We start from the raw sequence: 18,573 nt of genomic DNA on the forward strand, positions 1-18,573 counted from the left end.
AGCCGCGCGGTCACAATTTCAGCAAAAATCTGACGTTCTGCAATTCACTCAGAAATGGTGCCATACTGTTGCAAACGATCGACTGAAAGCTTTTTCGGTGGAAACAGATGGGTTTTTATCATGAGAAACAGAATTAGCCCTCGACGTCTGATCACCTTTTTTTGAAAAAATCCCGAAGCCGCGCGGTCACAATTTCAGCAAAAATCTGACGTTCTGCAATTCACTCAGAAATGGTGCCATACTGTTGCAAACGATCGACTGAAAGCTTTTTCGGTGGAAACTGATGGGTTTTTATCATGGGAAACAGAATTAGCCCTCGACGTCTGAACACCTTTTTTTGAAAAAATCCCGAAGCCGCGCGGTCACAATTTCAGCAAAAATCTGACGTTCTGCAATTCACTCAGAAATGGTGCCAAACTGTTGCAAACGATCGACTGAAAGCCTTTTCGGTGGAAACTGATGAGTTTTTATCATGGGAAACAGAATTAGCCCTCGACGTCTGAACACCTTTTTTTGAAAAAATCCCGAAGCCGCGCGGTCACAATTTCAGCAAAAATCTGACGTTCTGCAATTCACTCAGAAATGGTGCCAAACTGTTGCAAACGATCCCCGGAAAGCTTTTTCAGTGAAAACAGATGGGTTTTTATCATGGGAAATAGAATTAGCCCTCGACGTCTGAGCAACTTTTTTTGAAAAAATCCCTAAGCCGCGCGGTCACAATTTCAGCAAAAATCTGACGTTCTGCAATTCACTCCGAAATGGTGCCAAACTGTTGCAAATGATCGACTGAAAGCTTTTTCGGTGGAAACAGATGGGTTTTTATCATGGGAAACAGAATTAGCCCTCGAGGTCTGAGCAACTTTTTTTGAAAAAATCTCTAAGCCGCGCGGTCACAATTTCAGCAAAAATCTGACGTTCTGCAATTCACTCAGAAATGGTGCCAAACTGTTGCAAACGATCGACTGAAAGCTTTTTCGGTGGAAACTGATGGGTTTTTATCATGGGAAACAGAATTAGCCCTCGATGTCTGAACACCTTTTTTTGAAAAAATCCCGAAGCCGCGCGGTCACAATTTCAGCAAAAATCTGACGTTCTGCAATTCACTCAGAAATGGTTCCAAACTGTTGCGAGCGATCGACTGAAAGCTTTTTCAGTGAAAGCAGATGGGTTTTTATCATGGGAAACAGAATTAGCCCTCGACGTCTGAACAACTTTTTTTGAAAAAATCCCTAAGCCGCGCGGTCACAATTTCAGCAAAAATCTGACGTTCTGCAATTCACTCAGAAATGGTGCCAAACTGTTGCAAACGATCCCCGGAAAGCTTTTTCAGTGAAAACAGATGGGTTTTTATCATGGGAAATAGAATTAGCCCTCGACGTCTGAGCAACTTTTTTTGAAAAAATCCCTAAATGGCGCGGTCACAATTTCAGCAAAAATCTGACGTTCTGCAATTCACTCCGAAATGGTGCCAAACTGTTGCAAACGATCGACTGAAAGCTTTTTCGGTGGAAACAGATGGGTTTTTATCATGGGAAACAGAATTAGCCCTCGAGGTCTGAGCAACTTTTTTTGAAAAAATCTCTAAGCCGCGCGGTCACAATTTCTGCAAAAATCTGACTTTCTGCAATTCACTCAGAAATGCTGCAAAACTGTTGCAAACGATCCCCTGAAAGCTTTTTCGGTGTAAACAGATGGGTTTTTATCATGGGAAACAGAATTAGCCCTCGACGTCTGAACAACTTTTTTTGAAAAAATCCCTAAGCCGCGCGGTCACAATTTCAGCAAAAATCTGACGTTCTGCAATTCACTCAGAAATGGTGCCAAACTGTTGCAAACGATCGACTGAAAGCTTTTTCGGTGGAAACAGATGGGTTTTTATCATGGGAAACAGAATTAGCCCTCGAAGTCTGAACAACTTTTTTTGAAAAAATCCCTAAGCCGCGCGGTCACAATTTCAGCAAAAATCTGACGTTCTGCAATTCACTCAGAAATGGTGCCAAACTGTTGCAAACGATCGACTGAAAGCTTTTTCGGTGGAAACAGATGGGTTTTTATCATGGGAAACAGAATTAGCCCTCGAAGTCTGAACAACTTTTTTTGAAAAAATCCCTAAGCCGCGCGGTCACAATTTCAGCAAAAATCTGACGTTCTGCAATTCACTCAGAAATGGTGCCAAACTGTTGCAAACGATCGACTGAAAGCTTTTTCGGTGGAAACAGATGGGTTTTTATCATGGGAAACAGAATTAGCCCTCGACGTCTGAACAACTTTTTTTGAAAAAATCCCGAAGCCGCGCGGTCACAATTTCAGCAAAAATCTGACGTTCTGCAATTCACTCAGAAATGGTGCCAAACTGTTGCAAACGATCCCCTGAAAGCTTTTTCGGTGGAAACAGATGCGTTTTTATCATGGGAAACAGAATTAGCCCTCGACGTCTGAACACCTTTTTTTGAAAAAATCCCGAAGCCGCGCGGTCACAATTTCAGCAAAAATCTGACGTTCTGCAATTCACTCAGAAATGGTGCCAAACTGTTGCAAACGATCGACTGAAAGCCTTTTCGGTGGAAACTGATGAGTTTTTATCATGGGAAACAGAATTAGCCCTCGACGTCTGAACACCTTTTTTTGAAAAAATCCCGAAGCCGCGCGGTCACAATTTCAGCAAAAATCTGACGTTCTGCAATTCACTCAGAAATGGTGCCAAACTGTTGCAAACGATCCCCGGAAAGCTTTTTCAGTGAAAACAGATGGGTTTTTATCATGGGAAATAGAATTAGCCCTCGACGTCTGAGCAACTTTTTTTGAAAAAATCCCTAATCCGCGCGGTCACAATTTCAGCAAAAATCTGACGTTCTGCAATTCACTCCGAAATGGTGCCAAACTGTTGCAAATGATCGACTGAAAGCTTTTTCGGTGGAAACAGATGGGTTTTTATCATGGGAAACAGAATTAGCCCTCGAGGTCTGAGCAACTTTTTTTGAAAAAATCTCTAAGCCGCGCGGTCACAATTTCAGCAAAAATCTGACGTTCTGCAATTCACTCAGAAATGGTGCCAAACTGTTGCAAACGATCGACTGAAAGCTTTTTCGGTGGAAACTGATGGGTTTTTATCATGGGAAACAGAATTAGCCCTCGATGTCTGAACACCTTTTTTTGAAAAAATCCCGAAGCCGCGCGGTCACAATTTCAGCAAAAATCTGACGTTCTGCAATTCACTCAGAAATGGTTCCAAACTGTTGCAAGCGATCGACTGAAAGCTTTTTCAGTGAAAGCAGATGGGTTTTTATCATGGGAAATAGAATTAGCCCACAACGTCTGAACACCTTTTTTTGAAAAAATCCCTAAGCCGCGCGGTCACAATTTCAGCAAAAATCTGACGTTCTGCAATTGACTCAGAAATGGTGCCAAACTGTTGCAAACGATCCCCTGAAAGCTTTTTCGGTGGAAACAGATGGGTTTTTATCATGGGAAACAGAATTAGCCCTCGACGTCTGAACACCTTTTTTTGAAAAAATCCCTAAGCCGCGCGGTCACAATTTCAGCAAAAATCTGACGTTCTGCAATTCACTCAGAAATGGTGCCAAACTGTTGCAAACGATCGACTGAAAGCTTTTTCGGTGGAAACAGATGGGTTTTTATCATGGGAAACAGAATTAGCCCTCGACGTCTGAACAACTTTTTTTGAAAAAATCCCTAAGCCGCGCGGTCACAATTTCAGCAAAAATCTGACGTTCTGCAATTCACTCAGAAATGGTGCCAAACTGTTGCAAACGATCCCCTGAAAGCTTTTTCGGTGGAAACAGATGCGTTTTTATCATGGGAAACAGAATTAGCCCTCGACGTCTGAACACCTTTTTTTGAAAAAATCCCGAAGCCGCGCGGTCACAATTTCAGCAAAAATCTGACGTTCTGCAATTCACTCAGAAATGGTGCCAAACTGTTGCAAACGATCGACTGAAAGCCTTTTCGGTGGAAACTGATGAGTTTTTATCATGGGAAACAGAATTAGCCCTCGACGTCTGAACACCTTTTTTTGAAAAAATCCCGAAGCCGCGCGGTCACAATTTCAGCAAAAATCTGACGTTCTGCAATTCACTCAGAAATGGTGCCAAACTGTTGCAAACGATCCCCGGAAAGCTTTTTCAGTGAAAACAGATGGGTTTTTATCATGGGAAATAGAATTAGCCCTCGACGTCTGAGCAACTTTTTTTGAAAAAATCCCTAAGCCGCGCGGTCACAATTTCAGCAAAAATCTGACGTTCTGCAATTCACTCCGAAATGGTGCCAAACTGTTGCAAATGATCGACTGAAAGCTTTTTCGGTGGAAACAGATGGGTTTTTATCATGGGAAACAGAATTAGCCCTCGAGGTCTGAGCAACTTTTTTTGAAAAAATCTCTAAGCCGCGCGGTCACAATTTCAGCAAAAATCTGACGTTCTGCAATTCACTCAGAAATGGTGCCAAACTGTTGCAAACGATCGACTGAAAGCTTTTTCGGTGGAAACTGATGGGTTTTTATCATGGGAAACAGAATTAGCCCTCGATGTCTGAACACCTTTTTTTGAAAAAATCCCGAAGCCGCGCGGTCACAATTTCAGCAAAAATCTGACGTTCTGCAATTCACTCAGAAATGGTTCCAAACTGTTGCAAGCGATCGACTGAAAGCTTTTTCAGTGAAAGCAGATGGGTTTTTATCATGGGAAATAGAATTAGCCCACAACGTCTGAACACCTTTTTTTGAAAAAATCCCTAAGCCGCGCGGTCACAATTTCAGCAAAAATCTGACGTTCTGCAATTGACTCAGAAATGGTGCCAAACTGTTGCAAACGATCCCCTGAAAGCTTTTTCGGTGGAAACAGATGGGTTTTTATCATGGGAAACAGAATTAGCCCTCGACGTCTGAACACCTTTTTTTGAAAAAATCCCTAAGCCGCGCGGTCACAATTTCAGCAAAAATCTGACGTTCTGCAATTCACTCAGAAATGGTGCCAAACTGTTGCAAACGATCGACTGAAAGCTTTTTCGGTGGAAACAGATGGGTTTTTATCATGGGAAACAGAATTAGCCCTCGACGTCTGAACACCTTTTTTTGAAAAAATCCCTAAGCCGCGCGGTCACAATTTCAGCAAAAATCTGACGTTCTGCAATTCACTCAGAAATGGTGCCAAACTGTTGCAAACGATCGACTGAAAGCTTTTTCGGTGGAAACAGATGGGTTTTTATCATGGGAAACAGAATTAGCCCTCGACGTCTGAACAACTTTTTTTGAAAAAATCCCGAAGCCGCGCGGTCACAATTTCAGCAAAAATCTGACGTTCTGCAATTCACTCAGAAATGGTGCCAAACTGTTGCAAACGATCCCCTGAAAGCTTTTTCGGTGGAAACAGATGGGTTTTTATCATGGGAAACAGAATTAGCCCTCGACGTCTGAACAACTTTTTTTGAAAAAATCCCTAAGCCGCGCGGTCACAATTTCAGCAAAAATCTGACGTTCTGCAATTCACTCAGAAATGGTGCCAAACTGTTGCAAACGATCGACTGAAAGCTTTTTCGGTGGAAACAGATGGGTTTTTATCATGGGAAACAGAATTAGCCCTCGACGTCTGAACAACTTTTTTTGAAAAAATCCCTAAGCCGCGCGGTCACAATTTCAGCAAAAATCTGACGTTCTGCAATTCACTCAGAAATGGTGCCAAACTGTTGCAAACGATCGACTGAAAGCTTTTTCGGTGGAAACTGATGAGTTTTTATCATGGGAAACAGAATTAGCCCTCGACGTCTGAACACCTTTTTTTGAAAAAATCCCGAAGCCGCGCGGTCACAATTTCAGCAAAAATCTGACGTTCTGCAATTCACTCAGAAATGGTGCCAAACTGTTGCAAACGATCCCCGGAAAGCTTTTTCAGTGAAAACAGATGGGTTTTTATCATGGGAAATAGAATTAGCCCTCGACGTCTGAGCAACTTTTTTTGAAAAAATCCCTAAATGGCGCGGTCACAATTTCAGCAAAAATCTGACGTTCTGCAATTCACTCCGAAATGGTGCCAAACTGTTGCAAACGATCGACTGAAAGCTTTTTCGGTGGAAACAGATGGGTTTTTATCATGGGAAACAGAATTAGCCCTCGAGGTCTGAGCAACTTTTTTTGAAAAAATCTCTAAGCCGCGCGGTCACAATTTCTGCAAAAATCTGACTTTCTGCAATTCACTCAGAAATGCTGCAAAACTGTTGCAAACGATCCCCTGAAAGCTTTTTCGGTGTAAACAGATGGGTTTTTATCATGGGAAACAGAATTAGCCCTCGACGTCTGAACAACTTTTTTTGAAAAAATCCCTAAGCCGCGCGGTCACAATTTCAGCAAAAATCTGACGTTCTGCAATTCACTCAGAAATGGTGCCAAACTGTTGCAAACGATCGACTGAAAGCTTTTTCCGTGGAAACAGATGGGTTTTTATCATGGGAAACAGAATTAGCCCTCGAAGTCTGAACAACTTTTTTTGAAAAAATCCCTAAGCCGCGCGGTCACAATTTCAGCAAAAATCTGACGTTCTGCAATTCACTCAGAAATGGTGCCAAACTGTTGCAAACGATCGACTGAAAGCTTTTTCGGTGGAAACAGATGGGTTTTTATCATGGGAAACAGAATTAGCCCTCGAAGTCTGAACAACTTTTTTTGAAAAAATCCCTAAGCCGCGCGGTCACAATTTCAGCAAAAATCTGACGTTCTGCAATTCACTCAGAAATGGTGCCAAACTGTTGCAAACGATCGACTGAAAGCTTTTTCGGTGGAAACAGATGGGTTTTTATCATGGGAAACAGAATTAGCCCTCGACGTCTGAACAACTTTTTTTGAAAAAATCCCGAAGCCGCGCGGTCACAATTTCAGCAAAAATCTGACGTTCTGCAATTCACTCAGAAATGGTGCCAAACTGTTGCAAACGATCCCCTGAAAGCTTTTTCGGTGGAAACAGATGCGTTTTTATCATGGGAAACAGAATTAGCCCTCGACGTCTGAACAACTTTTTTTGAAAAAATCCCTAAGCCACGCGGTCACAATTTCAGCAAAAATCTGACGTTCTGCAATTCACTCAGAAATGGTGTCAAACTGTTGCAAACGATCGACTGAAAGCTTTTTCGGTGGAAACTGATGGGTTTTTATCATGGGAAACAGAATTAGCCCTCGACGTCTGAACAACTTTTTTTGAAAAAATCCCTAAGCCGCGCGGTCACAATTTCAGCAAAAATCTGACGTTCTGCAATTCACTCAGAAATGGTGCCATACTGTTGCAAACGATCGACTGAAAGCTTTTTCGGTGGAAACTGATGGGTTTTTATCATGGGAAACAGAATTAGCCCTCGACGTCTGAACACCTTTTTTTGAAAAAATCCCGAAGCCGCGCGGTCACAATTTCAGCAAAAATCTGACGTTCTGCAATTCACTCAGAAATGGTGCCAAACTGTTGCAAGCGATCGACTGAAAGCTTTTTCAGTGAAAGCAGATGGGTTTTTATCATGGGAAATAGAATTAGCCCACAACGTCTGAAGAACTTTTTTTGAAAAAATCCCTAAGCCGCGCGGTCACAATTTCAGCAAAAATCTGACGTTCTGCAATTCACTCAGAAATGGTGCCAAACTGTTGCAAACGATCGACTGAAAGCTTTTTCGGTGGAAACAGATGGGTTTTTATCATGGGAAACAGAATTAGCCCTCGACGTCTGAACAACTTTTTTTGAAAAAATCCCTAAGCCGCGCGGTCACAATTTCAGCAAAAATCTGACGTTCTGCAATTCACTCAGAAATGGTGCCAAACTGTTGCAAACGATCGACTGAAAGCTTTTTCGGTGGAAACTGATGAGTTTTTATCATGGGAAACAGAATTAGCCCTCGACGTCTGAACACCTTTTTTTGAAAAAATCCCGAAGCCGCGCGGTCACAATTTCAGCAAAAATCTGACGTTCTGCAATTCACTCAGAAATGGTGCCAAACTGTTGCAAACGATCCCCGGAAAGCTTTTTCAGTGAAAACAGATGGGTTTTTATCATGGGAAATAGAATTAGCCCTCGACGTCTGAGCAACTTTTTTTGAAAAAATCCCTAAATGGCGCGGTCACAATTTCAGCAAAAATCTGACGTTCTGCAATTCACTCCGAAATGGTGCCAAACTGTTGCAAACGATCGACTGAAAGCTTTTTCGGTGGAAACAGATGGGTTTTTATCATGGGAAACAGAATTAGCCCTCGAGGTCTGAGCAACTTTTTTTGAAAAAATCTCTAAGCCGCGCGGTCACAATTTCTGCAAAAATCTGACTTTCTGCAATTCACTCAGAAATGCTGCAAAACTGTTGCAAACGATCCCCTGAAAGCTTTTTCGGTGTAAACAGATGGGTTTTTATCATGGGAAACAGAATTAGCCCTCGACGTCTGAACAACTTTTTTTGAAAAAATCCCTAAGCCGCGCGGTCACAATTTCAGCAAAAATCTGACGTTCTGCAATTCACTCAGAAATGGTGCCAAACTGTTGCAAACGATCGACTGAAAGCTTTTTCGGTGGAAACAGATGGGTTTTTATCATGGGAAACAGAATTAGCCCTCGACGTCTGAACAACTTTTTTTGAAAAAATCCCTAAGCCGCGCGGTCACAATTTCAGCAAAAATCTGACGTTCTGCAATTCACTCAGAAATGGTGCCAAACTGTTGCAAACGATCGACTGAAAGCTTTTTCGGTGGAAACTGATGAGTTTTTATCATGGGAAACAGAATTAGCCCTCGACGTCTGAACACCTTTTTTGGAAAAAATCCCGAAGCCGCGCGGTCACAATTTCAGCAAAAATCTGACGTTCTGCAATTCACTCAGAAATGGTGCCAAACTGTTGCAAACGATCCCCGGAAAGCTTTTTCAGTGAAAACAGATGGGTTTTTATCATGGGAAATAGAATTAGCCCTCGACGTCTGAGCAACTTTTTTTGAAAAAATCCCTAAATGGCGCGGTCACAATTTCAGCAAAAATCTGACGTTCTGCAATTCACTCCGAAATGGTGCCAAACTGTTGCAAACGATCGACTGAAAGCTTTTTCGGTGGAAACAGATGGGTTTTTATCATGGGAAACAGAATTAGCCCTCGAGGTCTGAGCAACTTTTTTTGAAAAAATCTCTAAGCCGCGCGGTCACAATTTCTGCAAAAATCTGACTTTCTGCAATTCACTCAGAAATGCTGCAAAACTGTTGCAAACGATCCCCTGAAAGCTTTTTCGGTGTAAACAGATGGGTTTTTATCATGGGAAACAGAATTAGCCCTCGACGTCTGAACAACTTTTTTTGAAAAAATCCCTAAGCCGCGCGGTCACAATTTCAGCAAAAATCTGACGTTCTGCAATTCACTCAGAAATGGTGCCAAACTGTTGCAAACGATCGACTGAAAGCTTTTTCGGTGGAAACAGATGGGTTTTTATCATGGGAAACAGAATTAGCCCTCGACGTCTGAACAACTTTTTTTGAAAAAATCCCTAAGCCGCGCGGTCACAATTTCAGCAAAAATCTGACGTTCTGCAATTCACTCAGAAATGGTGCCAAACTGTTGCAAACGATCGACTGAAAGCTTTTTCGGTGGAAACAGATGGGTTTTTATCATGGGAAACAGAATTAGCCCTCGACGTCTGAACAACTTTTTTTGAAAAAATCCCTAAGCCGCGCGGTCACAATTTCAGCAAAAATCTGACGTTCTGCAATTCACTCAGAAATGGTGCCAAACTGTTGCAAACGATCGACTGAAAGCTTTTTCGGTGGAAACTGATGAGTTTTTATCATGGGAAACAGAATTAGCCCTCGACGTCTGAACACCTTTTTTTGAAAAAATCCCGAAGCCGCGCGGTCACAATTTCAGCAAAAATCTGACGTTCTGCAATTCACTCAGAAATGGTGCCAAACTGTTGCAAACGATCCCCGGAAAGCTTTTTCAGTGAAAACAGATGGGTTTTTATCATGGGAAATAGAATTAGCCCTCGACGTCTGAGCAACTTTTTTTGAAAAAATCCCTAAATGGCGCGGTCACAATTTCAGCAAAAATCTGACGTTCTGCAATTCACTCCGAAATGGTGCCAAACTGTTGCAAACGATCGACTGAAAGCTTTTTCGGTGGAAACAGATGGGTTTTTATCATGGGAAACAGAATTAGCCCTCGAGGTCTGAGCAACTTTTTTTGAAAAAATCTCTAAGCCGCGCGGTCACAATTTCTGCAAAAATCTGACTTTCTGCAATTCACTCAGAAATGCTGCAAAACTGTTGCAAACGATCCCCTGAAAGCTTTTTCGGTGTAAACAGATGGGTTTTTATCATGGGAAACAGAATTAGCCCTCGACGTCTGAACAACTTTTTTTGAAAAAATCCCTAAGCCGCGCGGTCACAATTTCAGCAAAAATCTGACGTTCTGCAATTCACTCAGAAATGGTGCCAAACTGTTGCAAACGATCGACTGAAAGCTTTTTCCGTGGAAACAGATGGGTTTTTATCATGGGAAACAGAATTAGCCCTCGAAGTCTGAACAACTTTTTTTGAAAAAATCCCTAAGCCGCGCGGTCACAATTTCAGCAAAAATCTGACGTTCTGCAATTCACTCAGAAATGGTGCCAAACTGTTGCAAACGATCGACTGAAAGCTTTTTCGGTGGAAACAGATGGGTTTTTATCATGGGAAACAGAATTAGCCCTCGAAGTCTGAACAACTTTTTTTGAAAAAATCCCTAAGCCGCGCGGTCACAATTTCAGCAAAAATCTGACGTTCTGCAATTCACTCAGAAATGGTGCCAAACTGTTGCAAACGATCGACTGAAAGCTTTTTCGGTGGAAACAGATGGGTTTTTATCATGGGAAACAGAATTAGCCCTCGACGTCTGAACAACTTTTTTTGAAAAAATCCCGAAGCCGCGCGGTCACAATTTCAGCAAAAATCTGACGTTCTGCAATTCACTCAGAAATGGTGCCAAACTGTTGCAAACGATCCCCTGAAAGCTTTTTCGGTGGAAACAGATGCGTTTTTATCATGGGAAACAGAATTAGCCCTCGACGTCTGAACAACTTTTTTTGAAAAAATCCCTAAGCCACGCGGTCACAATTTCAGCAAAAATCTGACGTTCTGCAATTCACTCAGAAATGGTGTCAAACTGTTGCAAACGATCGACTGAAAGCTTTTTCGGTGGAAACTGATGGGTTTTTATCATGGGAAACAGAATTAGCCCTCGACGTCTGAACAACTTTTTTTGAAAAAATCCCTAAGCCGCGCGGTCACAATTTCAGCAAAAATCTGACGTTCTGCAATTCACTCAGAAATGGTGCCATACTGTTGCAAACGATCGACTGAAAGCTTTTTCGGTGGAAACTGATGGGTTTTTATCATGGGAAACAGAATTAGCCCTCGACGTCTGAACACCTTTTTTTGAAAAAATCCCGAAGCCGCGCGGTCACAATTTCAGCAAAAATCTGACGTTCTGCAATTCACTCAGAAATGGTGCCAAACTGTTGCAAGCGATCGACTGAAAGCTTTTTCAGTGAAAGCAGATGGGTTTTTATCATGGGAAATAGAATTAGCCCACAACGTCTGAAGAACTTTTTTTGAAAAAATCCCTAAGCCGCGCGGTCACAATTTCAGCAAAAATCTGACGTTCTGCAATTCACTCAGAAATGGTGCCAAACTGTTGCAAACGATCGACTGAAAGCTTTTTCGGTGGAAACAGATGGGTTTTTATCATGGGAAACAGAATTAGCCCTCGACGTCTGAACAACTTTTTTTGAAAAAATCCCTAAGCCGCGCGGTCACAATTTCAGCAAAAATCTGACGTTCTGCAATTCACTCAGAAATGGTGCCAAACTGTTGCAAACGATCGACTGAAAGCTTTTTCGGTGGAAACTGATGAGTTTTTATCATGGGAAACAGAATTAGCCCTCGACGTCTGAACACCTTTTTTGAAAAAATCCCGAAGCCGCGCGGTCACAATTTCAGCAAAAATCTGACGTTCTGCAATTCACTCAGAAATGGTGCCAAACTGTTGCAAACGATCCCCGGAAAGCTTTTTCAGTGAAAACAGATGGGTTTTTATCATGGGAAATAGAATTAGCCCTCGACGTCTGAGCAACTTTTTTTGAAAAAATCCCTAAATGGCGCGGTCACAATTTCAGCAAAAATCTGACGTTCTGCAATTCACTCCGAAATGGTGCCAAACTGTTGCAAACGATCGACTGAAAGCTTTTTCGGTGGAAACAGATGGGTTTTTATCATGGGAAACAGAATTAGCCCTCGAGGTCTGAGCAACTTTTTTTGAAAAAATCTCTAAGCCGCGCGGTCACAATTTCTGCAAAAATCTGACTTTCTGCAATTCACTCAGAAATGCTGCAAAACTGTTGCAAACGATCCCCTGAAAGCTTTTTCGGTGTAAACAGATGGGTTTTTATCATGGGAAACAGAATTAGCCCTCGACGTCTGAACAACTTTTTTTGAAAAAATCCCTAAGCCGCGCGGTCACAATTTCAGCAAAAATCTGACGTTCTGCAATTCACTCAGAAATGGTGCCAAACTGTTGCAAACGATCGACTGAAAGCTTTTTCGGTGGAAACAGATGGGTTTTTATCATGGGAAACAGAATTAGCCCTCGACGTCTGAACAACTTTTTTTGAAAAAATCCCTAAGCCGCGCGGTCACAATTTCAGCAAAAATCTGACGTTCTGCAATTCACTCAGAAATGGTGCCAAACTGTTGCAAACGATCGACTGAAAGCTTTTTCGGTGGAAACTGATGAGTTTTTATCATGGGAAACAGAATTAGCCCTCGACGTCTGAACACCTTTTTTGGAAAAAATCCCGAAGCCGCGCGGTCACAATTTCAGCAAAAATCTGACGTTCTGCAATTCACTCAGAAATGGTGCCAAACTGTTGCAAACGATCCCCGGAAAGCTTTTTCAGTGAAAACAGATGGGTTTTTATCATGGGAAATAGAATTAGCCCTCGACGTCTGAGCAACTTTTTTTGAAAAAATCCCTAAATGGCGCGGTCACAATTTCAGCAAAAATCTGACGTTCTGCAATTCACTCCGAAATGGTGCCAAACTGTTGCAAACGATCGACTGAAAGCTTTTTCGGTGGAAACAGATGGGTTTTTATCATGGGAAACAGAATTAGCCCTCGAGGTCTGAGCAACTTTTTTTGAAAAAATCTCTAAGCCGCGCGGTCACAATTTCTGCAAAAATCTGACTTTCTGCAATTCACTCAGAAATGCTGCAAAACTGTTGCAAACGATCCCCTGAAAGCTTTTTCGGTGTAAACAGATGGGTTTTTATCATGGGAAACAGAATTAGCCCTCGACGTCTGAACAACTTTTTTTGAAAAAATCCCTAAGCCGCGCGGTCACAATTTCAGCAAAAATCTGACGTTCTGCAATTCACTCAGAAATGGTGCCAAACTGTTGCAAACGATCGACTGAAAGCTTTTTCGGTGGAAACAGATGGGTTTTTATCATGGGAAACAGAATTAGCCCTCGAAGTCTGAACAACTTTTTTTGAAAAAATCCCTAAGCCGCGCGGTCACAATTTCAGCAAAAATCTGACGTTCTGCAATTCACTCAGAAATGGTGCCAAACTGTTGCAAACGATCGACTGAAAGCTTTTTCGGTGGAAACAGATGGGTTTTTATCATGGGAAACAGAATTAGCCCTCGAAGTCTGAACAACTTTTTTTGAAAAAATCCCTAAGCCGCGCGGTCACAATTTCAGCAAAAATCTGACGTTCTGCAATTCACTCAGAAATGGTGCCAAACTGTTGCAAACGATCGACTGAAAGCTTTTTCGGTGGAAACAGATGGGTTTTTATCATGGGAAACAGAATTAGCCCTCGACGTCTGAACAACTTTTTTTGAAAAAATCCCGAAGCCGCGCGGTCACAATTTCAGCAAAAATCTGACGTTCTGCAATTCACTCAGAAATGGTGCCAAACTGTTGCAAACGATCCCCTGAAAGCTTTTTCGGTGGAAACAGATGCGTTTTTATCATGGGAAACAGAATTAGCCCTCGACGTCTGAACAACTTTTTTTGAAAAAATCCCTAAGCCGCGCGGTCACAATTTCAGCAAAAATCTGACGTTCTGCAATTCACTCAGAAATGGTGTCAAACTGTTGCAAACGATCGACTGAAAGCTTTTTCGGTGGAAACTGATGGGTTTTTATCATGGGAAACAGAATTAGCCCTCGACGTCTGAACAACTTTTTTTGAAAAAATCCCTAAGCCGCGCGGTCACAATTTCAGCAAAAATCTGACGTTCTGCAATTCACTCAGAAATGGTGCCATACTGTTGCAAACGATCGACTGAAAGCTTTTTCGGTGGAAACTGATGGGTTTTTATCATGGGAAACAGAATTAGCCCTCGACGTCTGAACACCTTTTTTTGAAAAAATCCCGAAGCCGCGCGGTCACAATTTCAGCAAAAATCTGACGTTCTGCAATTCACTCAGAAATGGTGCCAAACTGTTGCAAACGATCGACTGAAAGCTTTTTCAGTGAAAGCAGATGGGTTTTTATCATGGGAAATAGAATTAGCCCACAACGTCTGAAGAACTTTTTTTGAAAAAATCCCTAAGACGCGCGGTCACAATTTCAGCAAAAATCTGACGTTCTGCAATTGACTCAGAAATGGTGCCAAACTGTTGCAAACGATCCCCTGAAAGCTTTTTCGGTGGAAACAGATGGGTTTTTATCATGGGAAACAGAATTAGCCCTCGGCGTCTGAGCAACTTTTTTTGAAAAAATCCCTAAGCCGCGCGGTCACAATTTCAGCAAAAATCTGACGTTCTGCAATTCACTCAGAAATGCTGCCAAACTGTTGCAAACGATCGACTGAAAGCTTTTTCGGTGGAAACAGATGGGTTTTTATCATGGGAAACAGAATTAGCCCTCGATGTCTGAACACCTTTTTTTGAAAAAATCCCTAAGCCGCGCGGTCACAATTTCAGCAAAAATCTTACGTTCTGCAATTCACTCAGAAATGCTGCCAAACTGTTGCAAACGATCGACTGAAAGCTTTTTCGGTGGAAACTGATGGGTTTTTATCATGGGAAACAGAATTAGCCCTCGAAGTCTGAACAACTTTTTTTGAAAAAATCCCTAAGCCGCGCGGTCACAATTTCAGCAAAAATCTGACGTTCTGCAATTCACTCAGAAATGGTGCCATACTGTTGCAAACGATCGACTGAAAGCTTTTTCGGTGGAAACTGATGGGTTTTTATCATGGGAAACAGAATTAGCCCTCGACGTCTGAACACCTTTTTTTGAAAAAATCCCGAAGCCGCGCGGTCACAATTTCAGCAAAAATCTGACGTTCTGCAATTCACTCAGAAATGGTTCCAAACTGTTGCAAGCGATCGACTGAAAGCTTTTTCAGTGAAAGCAGATGGGTTTTTATCATGGGAAATAGAATTAGCCCACAACGTCTGAACAACTTTTTTTGAAAAAATCCCTAAGCCGCGCGGTCACAATTTCAGCAAAAATCTGACGTTCTGCAATTGACTCAGAAATGGTGCCAAACTGTTGCAAAGGATCCCCTGAAAGCTTTTTCGGTGGAAACAGATGGGTTTTTATCATGGGAAACAGAATTAGCCCTCGGCGTCTGAACACCTTTTTTTGAAAAAATCCCGAAGCCGCGCGGTCACAATTTCAGCAAAAATCTGACGTTCTGCAATTCACTCAGAAATGGTGCCAAACTGTTGCAAACGATCCCCGGAAAGCTTTTTCGGTGGAAACAGATGGGTTTTTATCATGGGAAATAGAATTAGCCCTCGACGTCTGAGCAACTTTTTTTGAAAAAATCCCTAAGCCGCTCGGTCACAATTTCAGCAAAAATCTGACGTTCTGCAATTCACTCAGAAATGGTGCCAAACTGTTGCAAACGATCCCCTGAAAGCTTTGTCGGTGGAAACAGATGGGTTTTTATCATGGGAAACAGAATTAGCCCTCGAGGTCTGAGGAACGTTTTTTGAAAAAATCCCTAAGCCGCGCGGTCACAATTTCAGCAAAAATCTGACGTTCTGCAATTCACTCAGAAATGGTGCCAAACTGTTGCAAACGATCGACTGAAAGCTTTTTCGGTGTAAACAGATGGATTTTTATCATGGGAAACAGAATTAGCCCTCGACGTCTGAGCAACTTTTTTTGAAAAAATCCCTAAGCCGCGCGGTCACAATTTCAGCAAAAATCTGACGTTCTGCAATTCACTCAGAAATGGTGCCAAACTGTTGCAAACGATCGACTGAAAGCTTTTTCGGTGGAAACAGATGGGTTTTTATCATGGGAAACAGAATTAGCCCTCGGCGTCTGAGCAACTTTTTTTGAAAAAAATCCCTAAGCCGCGCGGTCACAATTTCAGCAAAAATCTGACGTTCTGCAATTCACTCAGAAATGCTGCAAAACTGTTGCAAACGATCCCCTGAAAGCTTTTTCGGTGTAAACAGATGGGTTTTTATCATGGGAAACAGAATTAGCCCTCGACGTCTGAACAACTTTTTTTGAAAAAATCCCTAAGCCGCGCGGTCACAATTTCAGCAAAAATCTGACGTTCTGCAATTCACTCAGAAATGGTGCCAAACTGTTGCAAACGATCGACTGAAAGCTTTTTCGGTGGAAACAGATGGGATTTTATCATGGGAAACAGAATTAGCCCTCGAAGTCTGAACAACTTTTTTTGAAAAAATCCCTAAGCCGCGCGGTCACAATTTCAGCAAAAATCTGACGTTCTGCAATTCACTCCGAAATGGTGCCAAACTGTTGCAAACGATCGACTGAAAGCTTTTTCGGTGGAAAGTGATGGGTTTTTATCATGGGAAACAGAATTAGCCCTCGACGTCTGAACACCTTTTTTTGAAAAAATCCCGAAGCCGCGCGGTCACAATTTCAGCAAAAATCTGACGTTCTGCAATTCACTCAGAAATGGTTCCAAACTGTTGCAAGCGATCGACTGAAAGCTTTTTCAGTGAAAGCAGATGGGTTTTTATCATGGGAAATAGAATTAGCCCACAACGTCTGAACAACTTTTTTTGAAAAAATCCCTAAGCCGCGCGGTCACAATTTCAGCAAAAATCTGACGTTCTGCAATTGACTCAGAAATGGTGCCAAACTGTTGCAAACGATCCCCTGAAATCTTTTTCGGTGGAAACAGATGGGTTTTTATCATGGGAAACAGAATTAGCCCTCGGCGTCTGAACACCTTTTTTTGAAAAAATCCCGAAGCCGCGCGGTCACAATTTCAGCAAAAATCTGACGTTCTGCAATTCACTCAGAAATGGTGCCAAACTGTTGCAAACGATCCCCGGAAAGCTTTTTCAGTGAAAACAGATGGGTTTTTATCATGGGAAATAGAATTAGCCCTTGACGTCTGAGCAACTTTTTTTGAAAAAATCCCTAAGCCGCGCGGTCACAATTTCAGCAAAAATCTGACGTTCTGCAATTCACTCAGAAATGGTGCCAAACTGTTGCAAACGATCCCCTGAAAGCTTTGTCGGTGGAAACAGATGGGTTTTTATCATGGGAAACAGAATTAGCCCTCGGCGTCTGAGCAACTTTTTTTGAAAAAATCCCTAAGCCGCGCGGTCACAATTTCAGCAAAAATCTGACGTTCTGCAATTCACTCAGAAATGGTGCCAAACTGCTGCAAACGATCGACTGAAAGCTTTTTCGGGGGAAACAGATGGGTTTTTATCATGGGAAACAGAATTAGCCCTCGACGTCTGAGCAACTTTTTTTGAAAAAATCCCTAAGCCGCGCGGTCACAATTTCAGCAAAAATCTGACGTTCTGCAATTCACTCCGAAATGGTGCCAAACTGTTGCAAACGATCGACTGAAAGCTTTTTCGGTGGAAACAGATGGGTTTTTATCATGGGAAACAGAATTAGCCCTCGAGGTCTGAGCAACTTTTTTTGAAAAAATCTCTAAGCCGCGTGGTCACAATTTCTGCAAAAATCTGACTTTCTGCAATTCACTCAGAAATGCTGCAAAACTGTTGCAAACGATCCCCTGAAAGCTTTTTCGGTGTAAACAGATGGGTTTTTATCATGGGAAACAGAATTAGCCCTCGACGTCTGAACAACTTTTTTTGAAAAAATTCCTAAGCCGCGCGGTCACAATTTCAGCAAAAATCTGACGTTCTGCAATTCACTCAGAAATGGTGCCAAACTGTTGCAAACGATCGACTGAAAGCTTTTTCGGTGGAAACAGATGGGTTTTTATCATGGGAAACAGAATTAGCCCTCGACGTCTGAACAACTTTTTTTGAAAAAATCCCGAAGCCGCGCGGTCACAATTTCAGCAAAAATCTGACGTTCTGCAATTCACTCAGAAATGGTTCCAAACTGTTGCAAGCGATCGACTGAAAGCTTTTTCAGTGAAAGCAGATGGGTTTTTATCATGGGAAATAGAATTAGCCCACAACGTCTGAACAACTTTTTTTCAAAAAATCCCTAAGCCGCGCGGTCACAATTTCAGCAAAAATCTTACGTTCTGCAATTCACTCAGAAATGCTGCCAAACTGTTGCAAACGATCGACTGAAAGCTTT

The sequence above is a fragment of the Podarcis tiliguerta genome, assembly GCF_965153285.1.
Source record: "Podarcis tiliguerta genome assembly, chromosome: 11".
NCBI lineage: Eukaryota > Metazoa > Chordata > Lepidosauria > Squamata > Lacertidae > Podarcis > Podarcis tiliguerta.